We start from the raw sequence: 11,354 nt of genomic DNA, 5'->3' as shown, positions 1-11,354 counted from the left end.
TGTCTCCTTGGGAGGATAGTGTTTTTGTAGCTCATGCCGAATGTTCTAATATTTATCTTCATCTGAAGCATAACTTTTTCAGATCAAACAGTAGCTAACTTGTTTTTGCTGAAGAATATGGCTAACTTTTTGCTTTTCTCCTTTAGCTATTTTTTCTTCCAATATATTATAGCCAAAATTGTTTGATTTCTACTATGGAATTCTGACGTTTCATATTTTTATGGTTTCACTCTTCTATTTAAATCAACAGAGTTAGAGATTTTTAAATCAACAGAGTTAGAGATTTCCAGCTAAATGTTTGCCAAGAAGGAGGTTGGGGAGAGTCATGCACATGTTGTATATAATGGGAGTGCTTCTAGAATCAGTGATATTGGGCTTGAAATTTATCCTGTTTATGAGTGCGACTCTGGCGAAGGCTTACCATATGCTCCTGTAGATTTTACAAATGCTAGTGATAAGTGGGGTTGGCGGGCAGGGAAAAGAGTTTCAAGTTCTGGTACCTATGGAGATAGATATTTGGATCTTCCGAAGCATTTTTAGGCTCCAAAAAGTGGACGAATAAAATGCTTTTTGAAGTAGTATTTCGGTTGAAAAGTATCTTCATTCTGAGTATCCTGACATGGATATTAACCAATTTTTTGCGTCATTTAGTTGGACGATTTCTTCGATGAAGTCACCAAGCTCAAAATGTTAGCTTTTTGGTATATAGCATGTAGATATTTATTGGGTTGTTTGCTTCAATTAAAAAAAACCCTTAACACATCTTTTAATTGACTTGATGCCAAATTTGTTTTATTTTTAATCAATAAATTTTTGACTCATATATGATAGAGAGGACTACATCTTTAGGGACAAAATTACAGTCTTTACTGTCTGATTTTCCTATAAGAGCCATTACGTGTATTGTTGGTAACAAAATTTGTAGCAATTTATTAAAATAAAATCCTTTTTCGGCCATGGTTTGGGATATTTGTCGCTGTGAACCTTGTTTTTCCCGAGGTTATTATTGTATCCTTTGCTTTAGAACTATGATGGGTACATTTTTGTTGATGTGAAGCAACAATAGATTAATACATATGTGGATATGTTTCCCATATAGATTGTTCTATACGAGGTAACATGGCTGGGAAAGTTGGAGGAAGCATCAATTTGGATGCACAACATTTATGTCGATACTGTGATTCATGGATGGATTTTGTTTCACATGCTCTGATGCTTATAAACACCTGGACATCTGTTTCTTCTTTTGATGACATTGAAAAGATTTTGAATTTTGGCATTTCTATTTTGCGTGGCTCACAAAAAAGAAGTGGAAAAGAGTTGTTGCATCATACAGAATAAATCAAGGCAAGGGTATAGCTAATTGAGGAATAGTACTTTTTCCCTTATGATTCTATTTGTTTTCCTTTTGAGTTTTAGAGTTACAAGAATGATTAATTTGATAATAATGTCAGCTTACAAAAGGAGTTTGCATTCAAGATGCATTAAAAAAGGAAGGTTGTGTGGATAGCACTAGTAACTTCTCTCCCTTCTCATCATCTTGTTTGTGCTGATCAGTTACTTTGACTTGAATAATTGTATCTGATTAAGAAATTTCAGTACGTTTGTTTCTAAATCAATCGTCGGTGTTTCTGCTGGTACGTTTCTTTGTAAATCACAATCTAATTTTTGAAAGAATACTGTACTACTATAGTGTCGAATATATGGAATAGATGTAATTTTTATTTGGTTCTTGGTCGTTATAATTATATTTGGAACGGAAATTTGGCAATGTTGAAATTGAAATTTGGAATTTGGAACTTTTGTACTACGTTCCTTGACAATTTGAGAGGGAAAATGTTAGGCCATTATTGGCTAATGACGGATAATTTTTGAGGTTATTGATTAGGTTAGCATGACTTACTATATAATATATGTTGTTGGCTAGAGAATGATTAGAAATTGTTTAAATTTTGTTTATCAAAAGCTTAAGGACAAGTATGATTCTCTGTTCTAAAGATTGATTATTATGGGAACAAAATTGTGAGTAGATAATAATTTCATAACGATGATTACTTGAGGGTTATGAGATATTATTAATTACGATGTAGAGTAGAGAGTCGATCTTGCTTCTGCAAATTTACTTACGGGTGATTTGAATTCAATGAGTTCTTTGTTAGTTTCGATGTAATAGATTTTGTTATGGTGCTAGGTTTTTATAGAATGTTTTATATATTATTATAGATAATTAAATTTTAGGTGTATTAATGTATTATATAAAAATAATTAGATTAAGTTATTGAGAGGAAATAAGACTTAACTCTACACTTGCTATTTGAGAAATACTAACCTTGATACATTAGTTGGTATAAAATTTTAGGAATTTGGTTATAGTAATATGAGTGTCTACGGATTGATTTGCTGATATATTATGCATACTTGATAAATTGGAAACATTCTAAAGCATTGAGAAAAGGAAACACATCAGTGAAGTAGCTTGCTTGACTTCAAATCATTGGTGGAGGTAGGTTATGGGTTATTTTATTTGATAGATAGACTATTAATAGTGCTTGATAAACATTGAGTGAGATGATGAAGTTCCCGATTTACTTGATTGTATGTTTTATGATTGGTCTAAAATCAACAGATTCTGAAATAAATAATCATGAGCCCTCTCTATCGAAGTGATGTTTTGAATAAAGAAGGCTTGATAAAATATTTTTAATGCACTGAAAATTAGGGATAATAAAATGATAATTTAACAATATTGATTGATCTGAGTGTCACGTTTCGATACGATTTTATTGATCAGAGTAGGGTCTTGAGAAGATTTAGTTTCTTTGAAGGGTAGAGTTTCCAAGGCTTTCAAGAACTAAAAATTGGTGAGTCCTCATAGCATCCGAAGACACCACCACTATGTTGTCTTTTATGTTCTTTTCTATGTTTAGACTATTTTATCATGATGTCATAGATGGTTTTTGAGACATATGTTAGAAGTTTTATAAAATGATTCCGCATTACGTTTAAAAGAAAAGTTTTAATCCCGCACTACTTTTCGTATATATGCAATGAATGAGTATCTAAGGTCTTGTATAAGACCTTGTAGAGGTCAAGTACCTCGTGTTCCTACTTGAAGGATGCACTAACTTCTAGGATGTACATTGGATCGTGACACTCCAAGTTCTAGGTTATTGATACACATTTCTGATAGAATGTTGATATCATATGTGAACACAGTGAATTGGTGATATATCTATGAAAAAAATTGAAGTAAAAATAATAAGTATTGACGGCTAGTAGGTCTGTTCTAACTTTGCTTATATGAAGACTTTTGAGTGAGAATTTAAATTTTCATTTCAGATAGAAGCAAGAGGCATGTAACACTATTTTAGATGTTTTGCTGTTAGTATTAGTTGCACAACTCTTCATCTCTCACTTGATTATCTGTTTCATGAATATCAATATATTGGACTATAGTTGCTCCCTATTGAAATTCTAAAGGTTCATATATGACATGCTAAATATGATGTTTGGTGAAAATCTTTGTTGGTTTATGTCATACTCCTCAAACTATATTTTATCACATCGATAGTACTTTGCTTTACACTTGTTTTGTATCTATAGTTTGTGAGGAATTTTCTTTATCAGGTTACAGACTCTTCGGTAATTTATAAAACAAATATAGAATATTCTAGCTTCTGCTACAAGTTTGAATTTTGAACATCAGATAATAGGATCATATGTAAAGCCTCATGTTTATTTTCATTGCATGGGATGTGCTAAAATGAATGTGACTTGATAACTGCTCAATGAGTGCCCAGAAATTACTTGTAAAACATACAAAACTCTAATACTTGTTTGATGAGTATTACAGTACATCCAATAGAGAATGAGCTAAGAGATGGAAGTCAGATGAAGTCAATAGTCAGTACTTTAAAAATGTGTTATGCTCAACTGTACATATAGCAACCAGCTTTTTTAGATTCCTTCTCTTTGGTGATCATACCTTGGATGATGTACTCCCCCACTTTGATGGTGAACTTGAAATTCTTTACGGCTCATTACTTAATGATGTGGTGCGAGTGAGCTATGTGATCCACTTGATGATCGTTTTCCCAATTTTCTTCTTCTCCCTTCTCCTTAATATCGATTGCCACTTTTTTCTCTGTGCAATTCCTATTGCCTATAATAATCGCAGATTCCTTTCAGTCATAGCAACTCTCGTCTGTCTCATATTTTTTGGAGCAAATTGTGTACCTAAGATCTTGGATGCCTTCCAGTTTACTGGCGCCAGGACTACTGTCTTTGTTGGTTTCACTTATTCAGCTGCTATTTTCCTTAGGTGAGTACCATCTTCCCTTTTCAACTACTTATCTGTAATCATTCTTACATACTTAAACTTAATTCTCCATGTTTGTCATTGATCAGAGAGATACACATGGAAATGCAACCAAGAGGAATGCTAGTTTCATCGGTCATGATATTGTTAGTTGTTTCCTCAAGTAATGTGGCAATCTACAGTGACATTTACAACCTTTTCAACAATACGGTTGAAGCTTAGAAGAGCGCAATAGAGTTGGATTCTTTGTACACATAAGGTTCATAGTCAATTGTACTTTCGGGTAAGTTAACTGATTCTTTATTTCCTGATTGATGATGCCAAGTTAATTCCAAGAGAATATGAATATCAAGTTGAAGATACATGGAACATGATGCAGGGATCAATCTATGTTCTGTATAGCACAGCAAAATCGTAATCTACAAAATGGCTAACATTACGAAATTGAGAGCATTTGTATAAGGTTCTTCAAAATTTTATACGACTTTCACATAGTTGTAACTTTTCAATCAAAGTAACGGAAGAACTCAACAGCTAAAGTTGTTTGTTATACTTTTGTCTCATTTACATACTTAAATCTTTTTGTGCTAAAAAGTAAAAATGATGTACTACATGTGGCGTACACTACGGAAATCAAGGACATTGTGATGGAGTCAAAGACGTGGATGAGGACAGAGCACTTTTCAGCTTTGATGATGTAACACCATCGATAAACCTTAAGCCTATTTTTTTTGTACCGGTATAGGATAAATGTACGCGATACATTTTATATAAACCGTTGAAAGGGTCTTAAGTTTCGTTACACCGATATGTACTTTTCACATAACTTAAATAACATTTATCGTGTGACAAATTGTAATCCCAATTATTTTCAGGAGATGATGAAAGAGTAGTTTACTAAAAGCAAGACACGTGAGGAACAACCTCATGGCATTGTTGCTGAGAGGGAACAACCTCATGAAAGAACTACTAGACAGGGTACTTGATTTTAAAATCTTAAACCTATGTTATTAACATTTGCTTTGCAATAAATTCTTTTCATCTACTGTGATAATTTTTACTAGGTTGCAAATCCCAAAAGTGAAAATGAAGAAGCACCAATAAACATTGCTGAAGGCATTTATCATTCATGATTTTTGGTAAATCCTCCTTCCTTATTCTTTCTTTACTTGTTTTCTTTCAATTTTATTTTATCAGTCTCTTCTCTCATTTTGTTGTAAAAATTTTCAATTATGGTCCCTTTATTTTATTCATACCGTAAATTTTAGTAAATTAATTTTTATTGTTTGATCGACTTATCTTTCTCCTTATTTCTGGCAGCACTACAAGTTCCTCGACTTATCCTCTTTATACTACATATGATCATGAGTCAAGTTGTCACACTCTCACGGACTCAATTTTCTTGTTTATTCATTGTTGAATGCATTCTTTTTTTTATTTGTTTTGATAATTTGAACACAATCTTATATGTAAGTCTTTTTTTTACCACTTCAAGACAAGAAAGTTGATGCATTAAGTTTAATTATTCTTTCTTGACGTTGTTTGAGTTTAGTTATTCTTTCTATTACTATTTTTTATTTGTTTCTCTAGTTATACATATGAATTGCGCCTTCCTTCTTCGAACCTTTTGGTATGTATTGCCCCCTAACTATAGATCAGATCCACCAGACAAGAAACTCAATTCCGCACTGCTGCTGAGTCGTCAGACTTATCCACCAAGGGATTCGTGGAATTTCTGTGGATTGCGTTGGGGGAAATCTACCAAAGCTAGGCAGATAGATAGACTCCTTTCCCGCTGCTAAGGGAGAGCAAGACCCTTTCAGCAAGGGTTGCCGTGGTCTCCAAGAATCTTCTTCCGACCTCTGCGGTGGTCCGTCAAGTCCTCTAGCCGATTAATGAAGAAGGACAACTCGCGAGTGTACTATGGCTAGTTGGAAAGCCTTTCAAGCCAATCTCTTGATTCACATGAATGTAAAACCGTTGCAACCAGAGGATCTCATTCCACCTTATCCTTCGCTGAATCTTTCCTTTGTCCTTCCCCTGAACTGGAGACGGAACTTTCTTATTCAACTATGGGGGTTATATATATCTATATATATGTGTGTGTGTGTGTGTGTGTATATATATATGTATATGTATATATATATGTATATATACATATGTATATGTATATGTTAGTGACTCTCAACTAAAAATTCTTTTCAGTTTGGGTATCTGAAGTAGAGTGGTGAAACTACAAGCCAGCAGATTGAAATACAGAAGGCTGAAAAACTCAACTCAAGAAAATATCAGGTTGCTTCTTTTTATTGTCTCTATATGCTATAAGAGAATATATATTAATGCTCTCAATGCACCTCCTGCAAACTTATATTACACCAACCAGTATCTACAGATCACCATAACTTGCCGCACTATTGTCTATTAAATGTATTGTTTTGTATCTTTTAATGTGGACAATTAGAAGGTAGGGTTTCTGAACTTGGTAATGTGACGTGTGAAATTTTTTAGAATAATATTAACAAATGTGGGCTTTAGGACAAAATACTCTTAATAGTTTTTAAATTGCTATATTATAAATCTCTTTGTCGTAGAAACAAATCAAAGATCTTTCAAAATTTGCATTAAATGTTGATTTCTTTCATTTAGCATGTAATTCACATTTGAAGAATTGAAAAAGCACCAAACCCCATGTTCCTCTTAGATCTTAGCCATTGAGGGGAACATGTGGTAGTTCTACTGTACATTTTTTATTACATTACTTATAAATACTTACGGTCAAAAATAATTACATCATGAGCAATTTCTGATAACATTTCTTATTTTGAATTTCGTTATAGGAATTACTGTACAGATGTTCAAACTTAAGTATTGGCTAAAGAAGTGACCTTTTTTTACCAACAACCAACTTTTCTTTTTTATTGGGGAATATTCTTCCTCCATGTCCGGTCAGCAGTGATGGATCTTATAAGAAGGGTGATGATAATGATAAGTCTGATAAGGAGAGTGAGGGTGATGAGAATGATAAGTCTGATAAGGAGAATGAGGGTGATAAGGAGTAGTTGTATCAATTTGACATGTTAGACTACTATATTTTTGGAATTCTTTGATCGTATTTTAGTTTATTTTGAAGTTGTATGAAATTTATTTTGACATAGTTTATTGTATATGTAGAAAATATTGTGTTATTTTTGTTGGATGAAGTTTATCTTAAAATAGTTTATTTTTAATTCTTCGGGTTCGATGTATTTTATTTTTAAATAGCTTATTTGGAATTCTTTGGGTTGTCTTGACATTAGTTGATTGATAAAAATACTGATCTCCGGAGGTCAAAACTCAAAAATAAAAATAAGGATACCGACCTCCTGAGGTCAAAACATCAAAATAAAAAAGATGCCGAGTTTATCCTATATTACCACTTCTTAACTAACTTTTTTTTTATTTATGTAGAATCTACAACATAATTAAAACTTAATAGGGGATAGTTCGAGGACAAAGTCGATATTAGAAATTCGAAGGCACAAACCACAATTGAAGGATGAGGATCATTGTTGGAGCATGAAGATGTTGGGTGAATCTTTTTACAAATGACCCATGAATATTTACAAATGATCTGATATAGATTTTTGTCCAAAAATAGTAACCCCCTAAGATTTTAAGCTAATATTATTTTAGTTCAACATAACTCAAAAAATTTATTCACGTGGACAGTTACTTGGCATCTTTTTTTTAATACAACTAGTAAATGGGCTCGTGCTTCACGCGGTTAGAATATTTTTATTTGAAATCTATTAGAATTATTTTTTTTGTATTTTGATGTTCTAGTCTATGTATATAAATCTGATTTTAAGAGTATAGAGACTATTCAATTCTAATTTATCATTTACTATATTAAAATAAAAGGTAAAACTACAAATGATAACACTATTTTCTCCTAGTTTATGTAATTTTATTTTACCGTGGTTACATAGTGTCTTTAATTAGAGACCAAATTAATATTTTCTCAATATTCTTCTTTGTAGATATCGTTAGTATAAAACTATAAATTACTTTGAATGTTATAAATTATTTTTTAAAAAATGTATTTATAAAAATAATGTGTTTATCAAGAGCAAAGGTTTCATAATCATATCAATAGGTAATATCTAGTCATTATGTGTTTGAAAATTAAAATGAAATCTTCCAAAATAAAAATCTTATATGTAATATAGTTATGATATTGTTTTGGAATTGATGTTGTGCACAAACAAAACATTAAGGATCCTTGAAAAGTATGAAAGAGACGTAAGGGATAACGAGGAAAAAGTTCTAAAAAAAGTACTTTGGTATAAGAGAATAGTCATCATTGTGTATCATATAATTATAATTAATTATTATCTTTAATTTTATCATTTGACTTGCTTTCGTTTTTTTACTCCTATTAATATTAACATTATTATGACAATAAAATAATATCATGTAAATTCTTACGCTTGATTGCTTGTAGAGGAAAAGATTTCTTTGGAAAATATTGTAAATAAATGTATTTTGTAAAAAGTTATTTGTGCAATTGCATAGTTTGAATTACATATATTTTGTACTAACAAATACTTATAACAATAACTTTACAAAAACATAAACAATAATATTTAAAACATGTAGTAAAAACCTAAAATTAATATTATAACCATAAATTAAAGACTATATAAAAAAATATATCAGGATCTATAACAATCGAATGAAATAAAAAAACGAAAAAATCGAGCCCAATGAATGTAGATTTTGTCCTTGTTATTGTCCTTCTTAGTGAGTAAGTCAACTGGAGCAAAATACAAAAATATTTAATTATGTGGAAGAAAAAGTTTTGAATCAAATATTTAACTATGCAGAAAAAGAACTTCAGAATTTTCGTTATTTTAAAATGAGAGGAAACCCTTCTATTTATAGCTATTAAAGGGTAGTGTGAACAAATGAAAATTGTGCCTTACTGAAAAGGTCACAACTCTTCGAAAAAGTCGAAACTTTTTTGAAAGGACACAATCTTTCATACATGTTACAAACTTTCATAATAGTTGCACCTCTTAATGAATGTCACAACTTTTCGTAAAAGTTGCACCTTTTAAAAAAAAAGTTACAATTTTCCAATAAAATTAAAAAGCTTTCATAAAAGTGAGAACTTTTCATGCAAGCTTATTCACGTCTAGTTTACCATTTGTTATATTTAAAAAAAAAGGTAAAATTAAAAATCATAACACTATTTTTTCCAAGTTTACATAATTTCACTTTACCATGGTTACATAATGTCTTTTATTCCAGAGTCAAATAAATATTTTCTCAATTTTCTTCATTGCAAATTTTGTTTTTAACAACAATAGTTAAATAATCATATGATATGCAAATAAGTAATATGTAGTCATTATGTGTTTTTAAATTAAAATATCATCTTCCAATATCCATATTCGATGTGTAATATAGTTATGATAGTGTTTTGGAATTGAAGTTATGCACAAACAAAACATTAAGGATCCTTGAAAAGGAAAAAAGAGAAGAAAGGGAAAATCGGAAAAAAACTTAAAATAAATAATTTGGTCTAAGAGAATAGTCATTATTATATATCATATAATTAGAATTAATTCCTAGTTTATCATTTGAAATTTTATTTTTTTGCTCCTTTTAATATTGACATTATTATGAAAATAACAAAAAAATCATATAAACAAATAACTGTAGCGAAAAATAAATAACAATGTTAAAAATATGTAGTAAAAACAAAAATCAATATCATAAGTATAAATTAATAATTGTAAAAAACATACCAGGATGCGTGACAGTAGAATGAAACAAAAAGGAAAAATTGAGTCCACAAAATGCAGTGTGTCTTCTATTCAGTGAACCACTCAAAAGGAGCAAAGTATACAATTAATTAATTGTACAGATGAATAAGAAGAAGAAGAAGAAGAAGAGAAGAACAAGAAAAAGAAGAAGAAGAAGAAGAAGAAGAAGATGAAGTAGTTCTGAATCAAATATTTAACTTAACTGTGTAGAAGAAGAAGTTCGGAAAGGGAAAGACTAATTTTTGAAATAAATAAATTAAAAGGGAATGCTTGTTTAGGTAGTTTGGGTAGAAAAAAAGAAAATCTGATAAATGTAGTGTGACTTTGACCATTTAACTTTACTTTTTTCAAATGTCTACTTTCAGATGTCGAATTTAACAATCAAGAGATAATTTATAAATTAGTTCTTGGTAATTTGACCTTCACAAACAATGTAACATGCCGTATCCAAAACAAACCAAAAATATGTTGTTCAGAAATATGCAAGTGCAATCAACGGTTACCATCGATGGACCGTAGCTTGACCCACGGCCCGTACTAGACATCTAAAGTTTGAGTTTGAAACCCCCAAAAACTCAGCCTAATAAAATTGAGTAACTGTTGAATGATGAAAGTACCTACAGTCCGTAGCCTGTGTTTGTTGATCAACACGTCATTTACCTACTCTCTGACATGAACCACGATTGACCAACACAGAATGTCATTCCATATACGGTCCATAGGTCTGACTGTAGGTGGAGGTTAGCAGCCAGTTAAGGGGGAAATGTGTTTGGGTAAACTTCAAATGGTCATAGCTCTTAGCACAAAATAAATTATGTGTCCTATCATATACGAAAGATTGATAACTAAATTAGTTTTCCATAGCCACCGACTTTGCTAAAATCATACCTCCGAGTAAAAATTTATGCCCATTTCAGTAAAGACTTGTCAAACAGACCGAACCTACGTACCGAAACGACGGAGCGTCAGTCCAGGTCGTCATTTGGTCTGACAACAATTAACTGAAGGGTCTTTTGGTCTTTTTCCACTTCATTTAAACCTTAAGATACATCATTTTGACCCTAAATCATCATATTTTTGTCAGTTTATGTCACGACCCAAAACCGAGCCGCGACTGGCACCCACACTTACCCTCCTATGTGAGCGAACCAACCAATCTAAACCTTAACATTTCAATTTAATATCAACAGAAAGTAATGCGGAAGACTTAAACTCATTAATAAAAA

The 11,354-nt window shown here is 31.4% G+C and overlaps 1 pseudogene; it reads left to right on the top strand.

Annotated features, from left to right (window-relative positions):
- Positions 1–294: 294 nt before the first annotated feature.
- LOC107030295 overlaps positions 295–11,354 on the top strand; it is a 21,733-nt pseudogene continuing 10,673 nt past the window's right edge.

Source organism: Solanum pennellii, chromosome 9 (genome assembly GCF_001406875.1).
Source record: "Solanum pennellii chromosome 9, SPENNV200".
Classification (NCBI taxonomy): Eukaryota; Viridiplantae; Streptophyta; class Magnoliopsida; order Solanales; family Solanaceae; genus Solanum; species Solanum pennellii.
This window is presented reverse-complemented; position numbering and strand designations above follow the sequence as displayed.